We start from the raw sequence: 12,035 nt of genomic DNA, 5'->3' as shown, positions 1-12,035 counted from the left end.
TGAAAAATTACATGATGTCCTTTATGTTCCTGAGTTGAAATACGATCTTCTTTCTGTTGTTAAATTATGTCAAGATTAAAAAGTTGAATTTCATAGGGACATGTATTCTGTTATTGATCCTAACACTAATGTAGTTGTTGTTAATGCTAAGTTAGGTCATGATAACTTATTTAAATTTTCTAGGTTTACTTCTTTAAGACACTCTTTGCACGAAAATACTGCTTTTAATATGGAGCATGAAATGCTTGCTCATTTGAATACTGATCATATTTCATCTAATATGGTTGAATTTTTTTTACCTTCTATTGCTCCATCTAAGACATCATATTCCTAACAAAATGCAAATAACACAAAATGTTTGTATTGCAGAAAATGATGCACATGATTCTTCTAATGCTCAAAATGAACAATTTAGTGGAAAAAAAATTGTGTTAGTGACGGACCAACCTCCTTCTCTAAACCCTACTCCACGTATATCTACCTTTATTCCTCCCATTCTTTCTTATAGTGGTAATGGTAATGATGCATTTATAGATAATGGTAATAATGCTAATGTTGAGACAAATAATGCATTCATACATCATGACTCTTCTTCTAGTGATAAATTTTTTAAGAGAAAAACTAAATGGTTTCAAAAATTACTTAGTAAAAGAGATCAATTTCTAGAATGGGTGGACTTCAACCTAGGAGGATTAATTACTGCAAATATGGGTTGATGTTAATGTTCCTCATTCATTATCTTTGGAATTTCTGAAATTATGCTCTATAACTATTGACTTTATGATCTTATTTATATTTGCATGATTTCATACCATGATATTTTAGGTATATTTATTTGTGTGTATATATGGGGGCACACATATATATCCCAGTATATGTACTAATTATTGCGTCTTTTGTGACTTGTCAATTATGAGTGCATTCTTATATATTCCACATTTGTAAAAAAAAATTTCACTCTTTCTTATTCGTTGGGATTATGAGTTATTATACACTATTTCCTTCAACATTTATTTTGTTCTACTGAGTGCCACATAAGTGCAATTTATGTTTTTCTAGCATCATTCTATTGTCATATTGGCACTTTATGGTTTATACCATTTATTCTTGGAGTTTCCTTCCAGTTTTAGTTAATCTTATCCATCTTGAAGGCATTTTACTCTTATTTGAAGGCAATCTATTGTTAATACTCATACTCCTTCTCTTTGGTACCTTTGTAAAACAAGTTATATAATGTTATGTATAATTCATTGCTTAAATCGTGAGTCATGCAGGTTATGGTTTGATCACCCATTAACCTGTTGTGAAATGACTTATTAGTGGACTGTCTATATCCACGTGATTGATGCATTGTTGATGTTGGGCTCATTATTTGGCCTTGTCTATGGTCATTTGTGCCTCGTATATTCCTTTCTTAAGAATTTTGATAACATATTTGTTCTTTGAAGAATATGATTTATCTTGTTTACTTTACTCTATTCCAATTTACTCTATGAGAGTTTACTTATACTTAGCAATTTTCTAACTTGAATATAAGATAAAATTCTCCTCATGGATAATTGCCTTGTTTCTTGTTTCCATGTTTCAGGTAATACATCATGGCATATACAAGACCTCTTGAAGATGTATCACACTTGAAGGACTATCCACTTCTCTTGGCTTGCCAACGATGTACCCATGCTAATATGAGATCTCTTGCACGATTGAAGATGTTTCAAAAAATCAGGTTGTACTATTGTAAATTAGGTTTAACTCCCTTTTATGTAAGCTCCCCAAGTCAAGATTAAGGGGGGTTGTTAGAAATATTAGTCTTTCCTTGGATGTATTTAATTTGGGATATTCCAACGATCCCTACATGTAGTTTGTCCTATCGTGAAAGAAATGTCATTTACTTGTCTTTTAGTCCACATGTGAGGACAACTCATTTTATAATTCCATTTATTAAGGAATTTAGTTTATCCTCCTTAAGAGGATCTTGACACTTTGCATACACTTATTATGAATGTGGCATTCATAGAAATGGGAGTTATACATGCAAACACATGCAATTCCTTTCTCATCTCTTTATAAGAGATGCTTCTTTCTCTTTCTTCCACACACATCTTGATGTTATTGTATGGAGCTATTTTACTCCACCCCCTTCCCAACCCCAACCCCCCCCTCTCTCTCTCTGTCCCCCCCAGGCATTTGCCTTCATTCATAATACTCACAAGGGGTTTTCTTTTCTTTTCCCTTTCAAATCCTTGTCTCTATTGTTGATCTACTTTGGTGTATGCTCTTAGATCTTGTTTATCTCATGGTAACATTATTTCTCACTTAACTCACTTGGATTATTTTCTTTCCCTTGCTCTAGTTTATCGTTTATTATATCATTGAATATCAAAGGTGAATTTGTAGTTGATAGCCGAAGATCTTATAACAAGAAAATTTGCTATTTTCAACTTTTGAATAAATGGAACTTAAAAATTGAGAATAAAAACATCCTCCTTTGGTAAACTCATAAACCTTTCAAGGAAGATTTGGCAAACTTATCTTCACCCTTTGAGTATTTACTTTTTCTTGGGCTAGTTGCTAGCACCCTTAGAGATGTGTTTTAAATATCATTTCCTTCTTGCTTGCCATACAAGGACAACAACATGTAGTGGAGATGGTGTGGTTCAAAACTTGTTCATGCCTTTTGTCTTTGTGCCTTTTTTTAATAGTTGTTAGCCATAGTTTATCTGTTAATAATAATACTTTATATTTTGGGTTGTTATGAGAATGTAATTACAAATTGGTTCTCAAACGTAAGTATTGATGTTTGGTATGCTTATGTAATATTTACACTAAGAACATGTTACTTTTGTACAAATATCATGAAATATAAGTTATATCATTTTGCCAAGATTATGTACAATGTGTTGATGCAAAATTATTGTTTAATTCACGTTCTACTTGAATCTTTGTTTTCTCTATGCATAAGGTTAGATATCATGTAGTGAGTAAATATTTTGGCACCATTGCCTAATCAAACTTCACGAATGAGGGAAGGAAAACAAGCTATATGGTGAAATAATGGACAAATATTCCACCCATAAGTACCAGTGATTGACAACGATGCTAAGGACAACTACAAAGTGACTTGAAAAGATTAGTTGATAAAGGACTTGGTTAATGTGTGTGTAGTTTTAGTTGATCAGTAAGTGTGGTGAGAGGCTTGCAAGAAAGTTGTGCAGGTAAACATGGTATGTGTCGAACTCGCATTGCACAATCCAATATATGATCTCTTGGGAAGCCTTCCAAGGTTGTTGGCTTGCCACTTGAATGAACTCCAAAAATAATGTGAGGAGAAGAAAAAATATCACAAATAAGATATACTATAATAGTATGAGACAAAAAAATTGAAGGGAGGAGGATGTACATGGCACAAGAAAATCTCGTGTCTTTGACAACTCCATTAATTAACACCCCTTCTACCAAACAAAGATAGAAGCAATGTACATGAATAGACAAAGAAGAGAGAAAAAGAAACATCCACTTCAGGTTATATTGAAATCAAGGAGTAGAGTGAAGCAATGAAGGTTGGAGAGAATCATTGAGAAATCTCAAATCCTAGTACTAAGCAAAAGCCAAAGTTTTAGCCGAAGCCAAAGTAAAGAGAGATAGAGCCCTATTCGAAGGAAGACAAAATGTGCACCGAATAAGGTGAGAGGTTAAAACCTACCACTTCTTGATGAGGTAGGAGAGGATCTTGTCAACCAGACGACTATTTTGTCCCTATAAGTAGTGAGGGCGAGGAAGAATTAAAACTTGACTATACATAGGATCAACATCTAGCACACTCTACACATGAAAATGAAGATGTAGAAAATGGAAAGAGAAACCTCAAGAGAGAGGTAGATGAACTATCCCACAACACTTTGTTTGGCATTGAGAACTAATTCATATCAGAAGAGCCAAGGACAGGAGAGTCCAAACCAAAGACTACGGAGAAGATAATACACTACGGAGGTGACCAAGGAGTAGAGGATACATGTGGACATTTTGAGAGTTCTAATGTATCCTAGAGTGCAAGTGAGACACTAGAATGCAAAAAATTGGTGTAGCTTAAACATCACATACTAAAGCTGTATTCCTAGGCTAAAAGTGCTAAATAATGAAATTTGACTTATTTTTTCCAAGCTTAAATAGTTTCTTAGTGTGTGATGTTTAAAGGTGGCTCAAAAAATGAGTCACTCCATTCTAGTTTGACACACATGGTGCCCAATGAACCAAGAACATAGTGAACACACTAGAGAAGCAAAATATGCCTAAGTTCAGATGAGAGAGATCAAAGGACCTTGCCCGACAGTATAAGACTTGTGCAATCATTTGAGAGGCTAATGGGGAGGATGAATGAACTATGTGTTGAAGGCATTCCTTGCAATCCTTTGGGGAATCACCATCGAATAATACACATACTTACTAAGAGCATACATAATAAAATGAGATGATTTAAAGAGAGCATTCAAAGAAGAATTTAAACTACTATATGATGGCAATGAGATAGTAGAACATGTTTATAACATGAGACAAGGGAGAATGTGATGTATGAGCCTAAAATCGTAGTTTGAGAGTACTACTTGGTAAGTTAGAAAACTTGCCAAGGTGCATTACTGAAAGGTTGATTCCTTCTCTACAAAATAAAATGGAAGTGGTACTCCCCTCTTTGTATGTTGATGTCTGTGAATGGGAAATGAACATCAATAAGGAAAAGATACCTCAAGGGAAGAAAGAGGCCCAATGACACTACAAACAAAAAATCCAAGAATTTACGTGCTCTCAGAAGATATAGAATATGAATGATGATGGAATTGAGAGTTTAGAAAGAAAAATAAGGTATTAAGGATGAAATAAATTATAGTGCACCAATTGTAAGGTCGAAGGAAAGACAAAGGTAAGTTTCCCAAACAAGTCTTTCTGCAACAACTGCTAAGTACTAAGAGACTCCATTAAGGACTTCCCATACTAATTAAAAGTAGGAGAACACGAGTACTCTTCACCCAAGGAGAGAAGAAAACCTCACCAACTACACCATTGAAGCCAACAAAAAACTCTAAATTCCTCCTTGGGTGGATATCAAAAAAAATTAGAAGTGAACAACAACAACAATAATAGCTATAACACACTTAGAAGCCTGATCCAATATGACGTGAAGGGGAAAAATATCCTCTTATTGTGAAGATGTAAGGAATGGGTTCACTTTACATAAGATTATCAAAGTGAGAAAGGGAGTGGGAGTTTTTTATGTAAATGGTGTGGTCCAAGAAATCACTAAGACACTGATTTCCCAAACAAAAAAGGGTTAACACACCAGACATGAAATAACCTAGAGAAAGAGGTGTAGTCAATCACTAGGATTCAAGCTAAGAAAATGGCACACCTTGATTCTTCTATGGGGAATGAAAAAATATAAGAAACCAAATCTGATATCAAACAAAAAATTGAGGAGTAAAGAATAATTTTACATGATACCACCATCACCCCTTATGATTAGAGTCCAAGAGGAACATCATGAGGCATATGTTACAAGATACCATACCCATATGGACATCAAACCTTTTGGAGACCATGCCACAATTGAAGGTGGCCATTACCTAACATAGTTGGTAACACAAAAAGAGATTAGGATAATGAAAAGATATCATAGGAAAAAAAAGATGGTCTTACCACATATCCAATGCTAGGGGTGGTAGGTTTTGGGAGGAAACCAAGAATGGTAGAAATTGAAATAATGGGATGAAGACTAACACCATTATTGTGGATGGGGGCTTCGAAAAAAATGTACTACTAGTGGAGATGTAGAAAGCCCTCAGAAAGCTGACACTTTGGACAACAAACTTTCGTTTCATATGTACCAACCAACATGACATCAAACCATTCAGAGAAATCATTTCCATAAGGTAATCATTGACTTATCCATCTATTTTTCTTAGACTTTGTGGTGATTTCATTGGAAAATAATATGTATGATGCCCTCCTTGGAAGGGGCTAGTTGATCACAATGAAGGTAAACCACAACTAGAAGAAGAAAACACTCTTCATTGAGAGTGATGGATGGAAGTAGATAATTGACTTGCAAAACTAGGCAATCAACCAAGAATCAGTATCAAACTAGTACACCAGTATACCTAGATATAGGAGATCTAGAGGGAGGAGACATGCCAAGCAGGGATATGATGTTTTACAAGTACCCACAGGAATGAACGAAAATACTTACACAAATAATCTCTTAGAGATCGTTGAGATGGGGTTTGGTTGTATCCCACCACTGTCACCCACATTGTTGATGCTCCAACCCATAGAATAGACCAAGGTCATATAAAAATAGATGGAGGATGAAACATTAGAAGTATAAGGGTATTTCAATAGAGGATGAAAAAAATTCACAGGGGAATATCTCCCTGCATAAGACAAGAATAAGAGGTGTTGGACAAAAGGTCATGTTGGAAAGTGACCAAAAATAATGGCATAAATGACGTCATTAATGACACCATAATCTTTTGATAAGGTTGCTTGGATTGTTTATTAGTTTTGGTTTTGTTTAATCAAGAAACATGACTAAATATATCTCAAGAGGATATTCAACAAACAATTTTTTTCTATCAACAAGCTTAACATAGTAAGTATTATTGGCCACAATTTTGGATATGGTTAGAATGATGTTTGAATATGATGCAAGTACATTCACCTAAGTTAAGATGTCATTCGAAACATATTTTGGATGAAGAATATGAATATAGGTTTATATCATAGAGTACAAGGCAAGTGACACATATCAGGCAATTTGAACTAAGGAATTGAACATCCTTATCAATTTAAGTTCTTGGAAATGTAGGGATGACATCATAGGTGTTACCCATCAGTTAGCAAGTTTTAATATTTTATTTTGTGTAATGTGCCACACATTTTATTTAAACAATTTTGAAAGGTGACTAGATAAAGTAATTGAAAAGGTATATAAAGGGATAATTTTTATATGCGGACTATGAAAAGTATATGCACATGATATGTGAGATTTCATAAAGATGCTATAATGTTGTATTGATGATCAAATGAAAGTTTTGATGAATTTCTAGAATTAGATGCGAGATATTCAAAGGTCTAATCATATATTGAGACATCAATATAATCAATTTTGGTATTGCATCTATTACTCATTGTATTGATTGTATATTATTATTGAGTAATCAACCCTAAATTGTAACACAAATCCTACCTATTTTGAGACCTTTCAAAAGGTCCAATCCTCTTACAAGGGATAATGTCCTAAATGTATGTAATGACTCCTAATAGTGTTAAAACTCCTAACATATAAATTTCATATTATTACATAGTTATGGGTACCATCCTCACTAGGGTTTTTCGCTGGGCTGGGCTTCCTAAAAATAAAAATAAAATCATGGCTTTATATATTTCTCATTGTTATGTGTTTTACTTTTCAATATTTTTATTTTGTGGATGCATATATTTAAGTTTTAAAATATATAGTTGGTGTAAAAGTACCGCAATACTAATTCACCCTCTTCTCATTATTGCCTATTTCTAAGAATCGCTATATTTAGAGCCTAGTTACTTAGAAAAAGTTTCACATCTTAAGGATAATCCTAATGGATACAAATGATTTGCAAGGCGACTTTGAAGAAACACTTGAAGATCTATATAAAGCTAATGAGGAAAAAGAAAGATTAAAAATGAAGCTCAAAGATGCACAAGACTACATTAAGAAACTCAAGGATCTGATTGATAATCCAAGGATAAGAATGGGGTAGAAGCAAGGAGTTGGGTATCAATTTCGCGGAAGTCCTGGGATTGAGATTGTGCTCTTTTAGAAACGGGTACCCATTTAAAAAAAATGGGCACCCGTTTTAGGCTTGAGCACCGAATCCAAAATTTAAAAATAGGCACCCATTTAAAAAATAAATTGGGTAGCCCTTTTTTATTTAAAAAAATGGGTAACCATTTTTGAAGACATAAAAAAATTGTATTTTAAGAATCGGGTACGTGTTTTTGAAAAGTAAAAATTGGTTACCCATTTTTTACTTTTAAAAAATGGGTATCCATTTCTAAAAATTTAAAATTTTGTTTTTTGGGGGGGGTGTTTATATGTCGATTTGACTTTTTTAAAACAGGTACCCATTTTTTTGAAAATCAAATAATAGGTGCCCATTTCTTACAACATGAGGTGGGATTTTTTCCCCTACCTCAAATATTGGTTCGGGATAGGCTTGGTGAGACCAAGCCTATGCCTTGACCTCTCAAGATTTGGCTAAGGCATTGAATTGACAAATTCATGCCTTGCCATGACTTTTAGAGGGTCTTCCAGATCAAATTTTTTTTAATGAAATTAAAACCCATTAGAGCTCTCACTGTCCTGATTTGAAAAATATAAATCTTATAGTGCTATGATTTTATTTACTATTTTTGCATTATTTTTTAATGAAATGTGGTACCTAAATCTAAAATAGTGAAGTTCACTAAAACTTTAATAACTTTTTTATTTTATAATTTTTCTTAAATTAATTTATATGTCATCAATCTACATACAATTCTTTTGAGGTTAATTTTTTTTTTTTGAAAAAAGTGAAATTTTGATCAAATTATGGTGTTTGTACATGAGAGGTTTTAAAATTTACCTTTACAGCCAATTAATAATTAATAAAAAAATATTCAATAAAAAACTAAGGAAAAATATTGTCATCAATCTTAGGTGTATTAGGTAACTTCCTTTAGAAGGATTTATGAAAATTCACTTATTTGTGTCAAATTATGTTGTCCGTACATGAGTGTGGTATGGTCCTGAAATATACATTTTGAAAAAGTGGTTTAAAATGATCCATACCAAAAACAAAATCTATCATATGGCTACACAAATAAATTACATATTAAAAAACTAGATTCTGAACACTAAATTTTTTTTTTCTAAAGATCTTTTATATTCAATCTCTAAATGCCTCAAATTTTGACATCAATTGACAAGAAATTTCAAAAATAGGAAAAACACTTCCACTTTTTGTCCAAAAGTGAGAACCAACTTCTTGCACTTACCCAATGAAAGAGAGAGCTAAATATATCAAGGAGCCTAATTTAGAGAATAAATTATATTTGATTAAAAATATCAAGAAAGAAAATCATGCACTTACACATAACTTGAAATCACATCACTTCGGTTGGCTAAGAAAGCTAAAGAACAAAAATCTCAGAAGGAGAATCTTGAATTAGATCTAAGAGGTAAAACCATTAAATGTAGATATTTGTGCACTCATCTTGGAAAGATAGAATATGAACTTAAAGATTCAAAGAATAAATTTAAGAAACTTGAGAAATACACTAATATTGTCAAAGGTGAGCTTGTTGAGACTAAGTTACATCTTGATAAAACTATATTCAAGCACTAACAAACTTGATGAGAAATTGATGCAAAAAAAATCCTATAGGAGATATGACATGTATTAGGTATGTTCAAGGTGAATGTTCTAAGGAATCATAAAACATAGCTATGGAAGTTACTATGAAAGACCTAAATCAATCAACAAATCATATTACAAAACCTATTGAATAGAAGAGACAATTCAAAGGAAGATGTTATGCACTCAACAAATATGACCACATGAAGAATGATTGCAAAGGTAATACATATGCTAATCCATTTACTGGATATTATTTCAATTGGTTTCTTTATGGACATAGATCACATCAATCCAAAAGATCTAATCAAAATATTAATGGGAGAGTGAAAGAGAAAACATGACTGCAAGAAGAACTTTTGGAATTGACGATGTTATATCCAATGATGTTACAAACTACAAGTTTAATAATTTTTGACACATAGCTAGAGATTTTAGATTTCAAGTGAATTTGAATGGACCAAGGTATGGAAACTATGTTGTTACATGTTATAGTTACAATAATTTGGGACATACAACTAAATATTATAGATTCAATGGATTTGTAAATAATATGAGAACTCCTAATGTTAGAAGAAACAACAATACTGGAAGGAGAAACATTATGTAAATCAAACCAATTATAAGAACATAAATGAAACATTTGTAAAGGAAAGAAATGTTGGTAATGGTAAAGTATGGAGAGTAAAATATCATATTAGTGCATATGAAAAAGGAGAAACGATGCTAAAAATTGAGCTGTCTTCACTAGTAAATCATTAGACTATGAAATCATTGTATTAGGGTGTGTGATCTTAACATGAGGTATGCAAGATGTTATTGATCATGTATCTGTGTTTTTCATATGTTTATATGATAATCTAGACAATCACTATATATTTGAGAATGTATTCTTAAAGATGTCAAATTTTTTACCATATGACCTAAAACATTTATGATAGAGAGGATAGTAAAATATTTGATGAGAAAAATTAGTTTAATCTTCACCATTTGTATAGCTTGAGACATTTGAAAGCTTAAGGAAGGAGATCAAAAAGATTGTGCCAGGATGAAAGAAGAAGGTAAACTTGATCAACTTAAAAAGTATTATGAAAGGTATGGAGATAATGAAGTATTAGTTGATAATTCATTTGTTAGATATATTTTAAATTTCAAAAGTAACCTATTAAAAATTAAAGAAAGTGTACCTAATGTGATATGAGAAAATTAGCTTTAGAAGAAGATCAAAGAACCATATGTAGATAAAACATTATGCTGTATATGTACATTAGTAAAATCTGATGAGATGAAGACAATATTGGACAAGTTAAGGCCTAAGATGAGAATAGTCAAGATTATGGCTATAGTGTATGAAGAGATTGCAAAAGAAACTAAAAAGAAATATAAGAGGTATTGGATGGGATAATTGATAAGACAAAACCCTCACACAAAATAATTGGGATACCAATAAAAGAAGAGACTATAAATCCACCCGAGGAGTCATAAGATGTACAAGTCAATTTTATAACACAGTTAGCAAACCATATTTATTTCTTTTAGGTTTACCCATTACACTTGATGCCACACCCAAGGAGAAGGAGAAAGAACAAGAAAGTTTTGCGGATAATTTTGTATCAAATGATGAAATACTAAAAATTATGATGAAAGATACTACATGGGCTAAATAAATCCATGAAGAAGTGGACCAAGAAAATGAGAAGGAAAAGAAGGAAAAATAAGATATCATAATAGAGGAAGAAGTCATAAAGATTATTAATGAAGGAAAACCTTCACTCATCATGATTGATATAGATAATCAAAGTGACATTCCATAAATCACACCTTTGATCATCACACAATGACACATTAAAATATCACAAATACTTCAGAGGTAAATGAAAAAGTATTAGAAAGTATAACAATAATCCCTATTTCATCTAGTGTGCAAGTATTATTGTCAAGTTATCTTAGTAGAGCAATTGCAAGCATCGGTAAGGACAATAAGTTGGATGAAGATACACTCATGAAGATTTTGCTAATAACTTTTTCAAAAGACAAGAAACAATTTAAAGAATACATAAAAATATGTAACGATCCTCGAAAAAGCATTGGAAAGACTACAAAAACACTACCTATGCACAATAAATTTTATGGTAATGATGTTGTTGATAATTTGAGCACTTTACTTGATGATTTTGACACTCATTTTACTTTGTTGGAGGAGTCTGCCAAAGCTAAGGCATAACAAGTGGTGTAGGAGCACCTAAATAATCAAGTTGGAAAATGAAGGCATTAGAGGAACATTGAGGGATTATTCAAGGTATAAAGGTCAATTGGGACCTATTGAATCCAATTATGGCATTTGGAAGAAATAATGCAAATGTAAAGATTAATTGTCCTAAGTGTCTTGATAAGGACCCCAAGACTAAATTAAATTTAATATGGGCTAACAACACCCCAAAGAGTCAAATTTGATATGTAAGGTCAATAATAATGTACATATATCCTAGAAGAATAAAATCCCATGATTTGGTAGCTTAGAAGTCACTAAGAGTCATTTAAAATAGAGTTAAAAACTAAAAAAAATTGAATTGTAAAAATTAGTTGCATTTAGGAAGGAAATAATGTTTT

Source organism: Cupressus sempervirens, chromosome 5, assembly GCF_028749045.1.
Source record: "Cupressus sempervirens isolate cs-2001-9-10 chromosome 5, ASM2874904v1, whole genome shotgun sequence".
Classification (NCBI taxonomy): domain Eukaryota; kingdom Viridiplantae; phylum Streptophyta; class Pinopsida; order Cupressales; family Cupressaceae; genus Cupressus; species Cupressus sempervirens.
Note: the sequence above shows the minus strand (reverse complement) of the source record.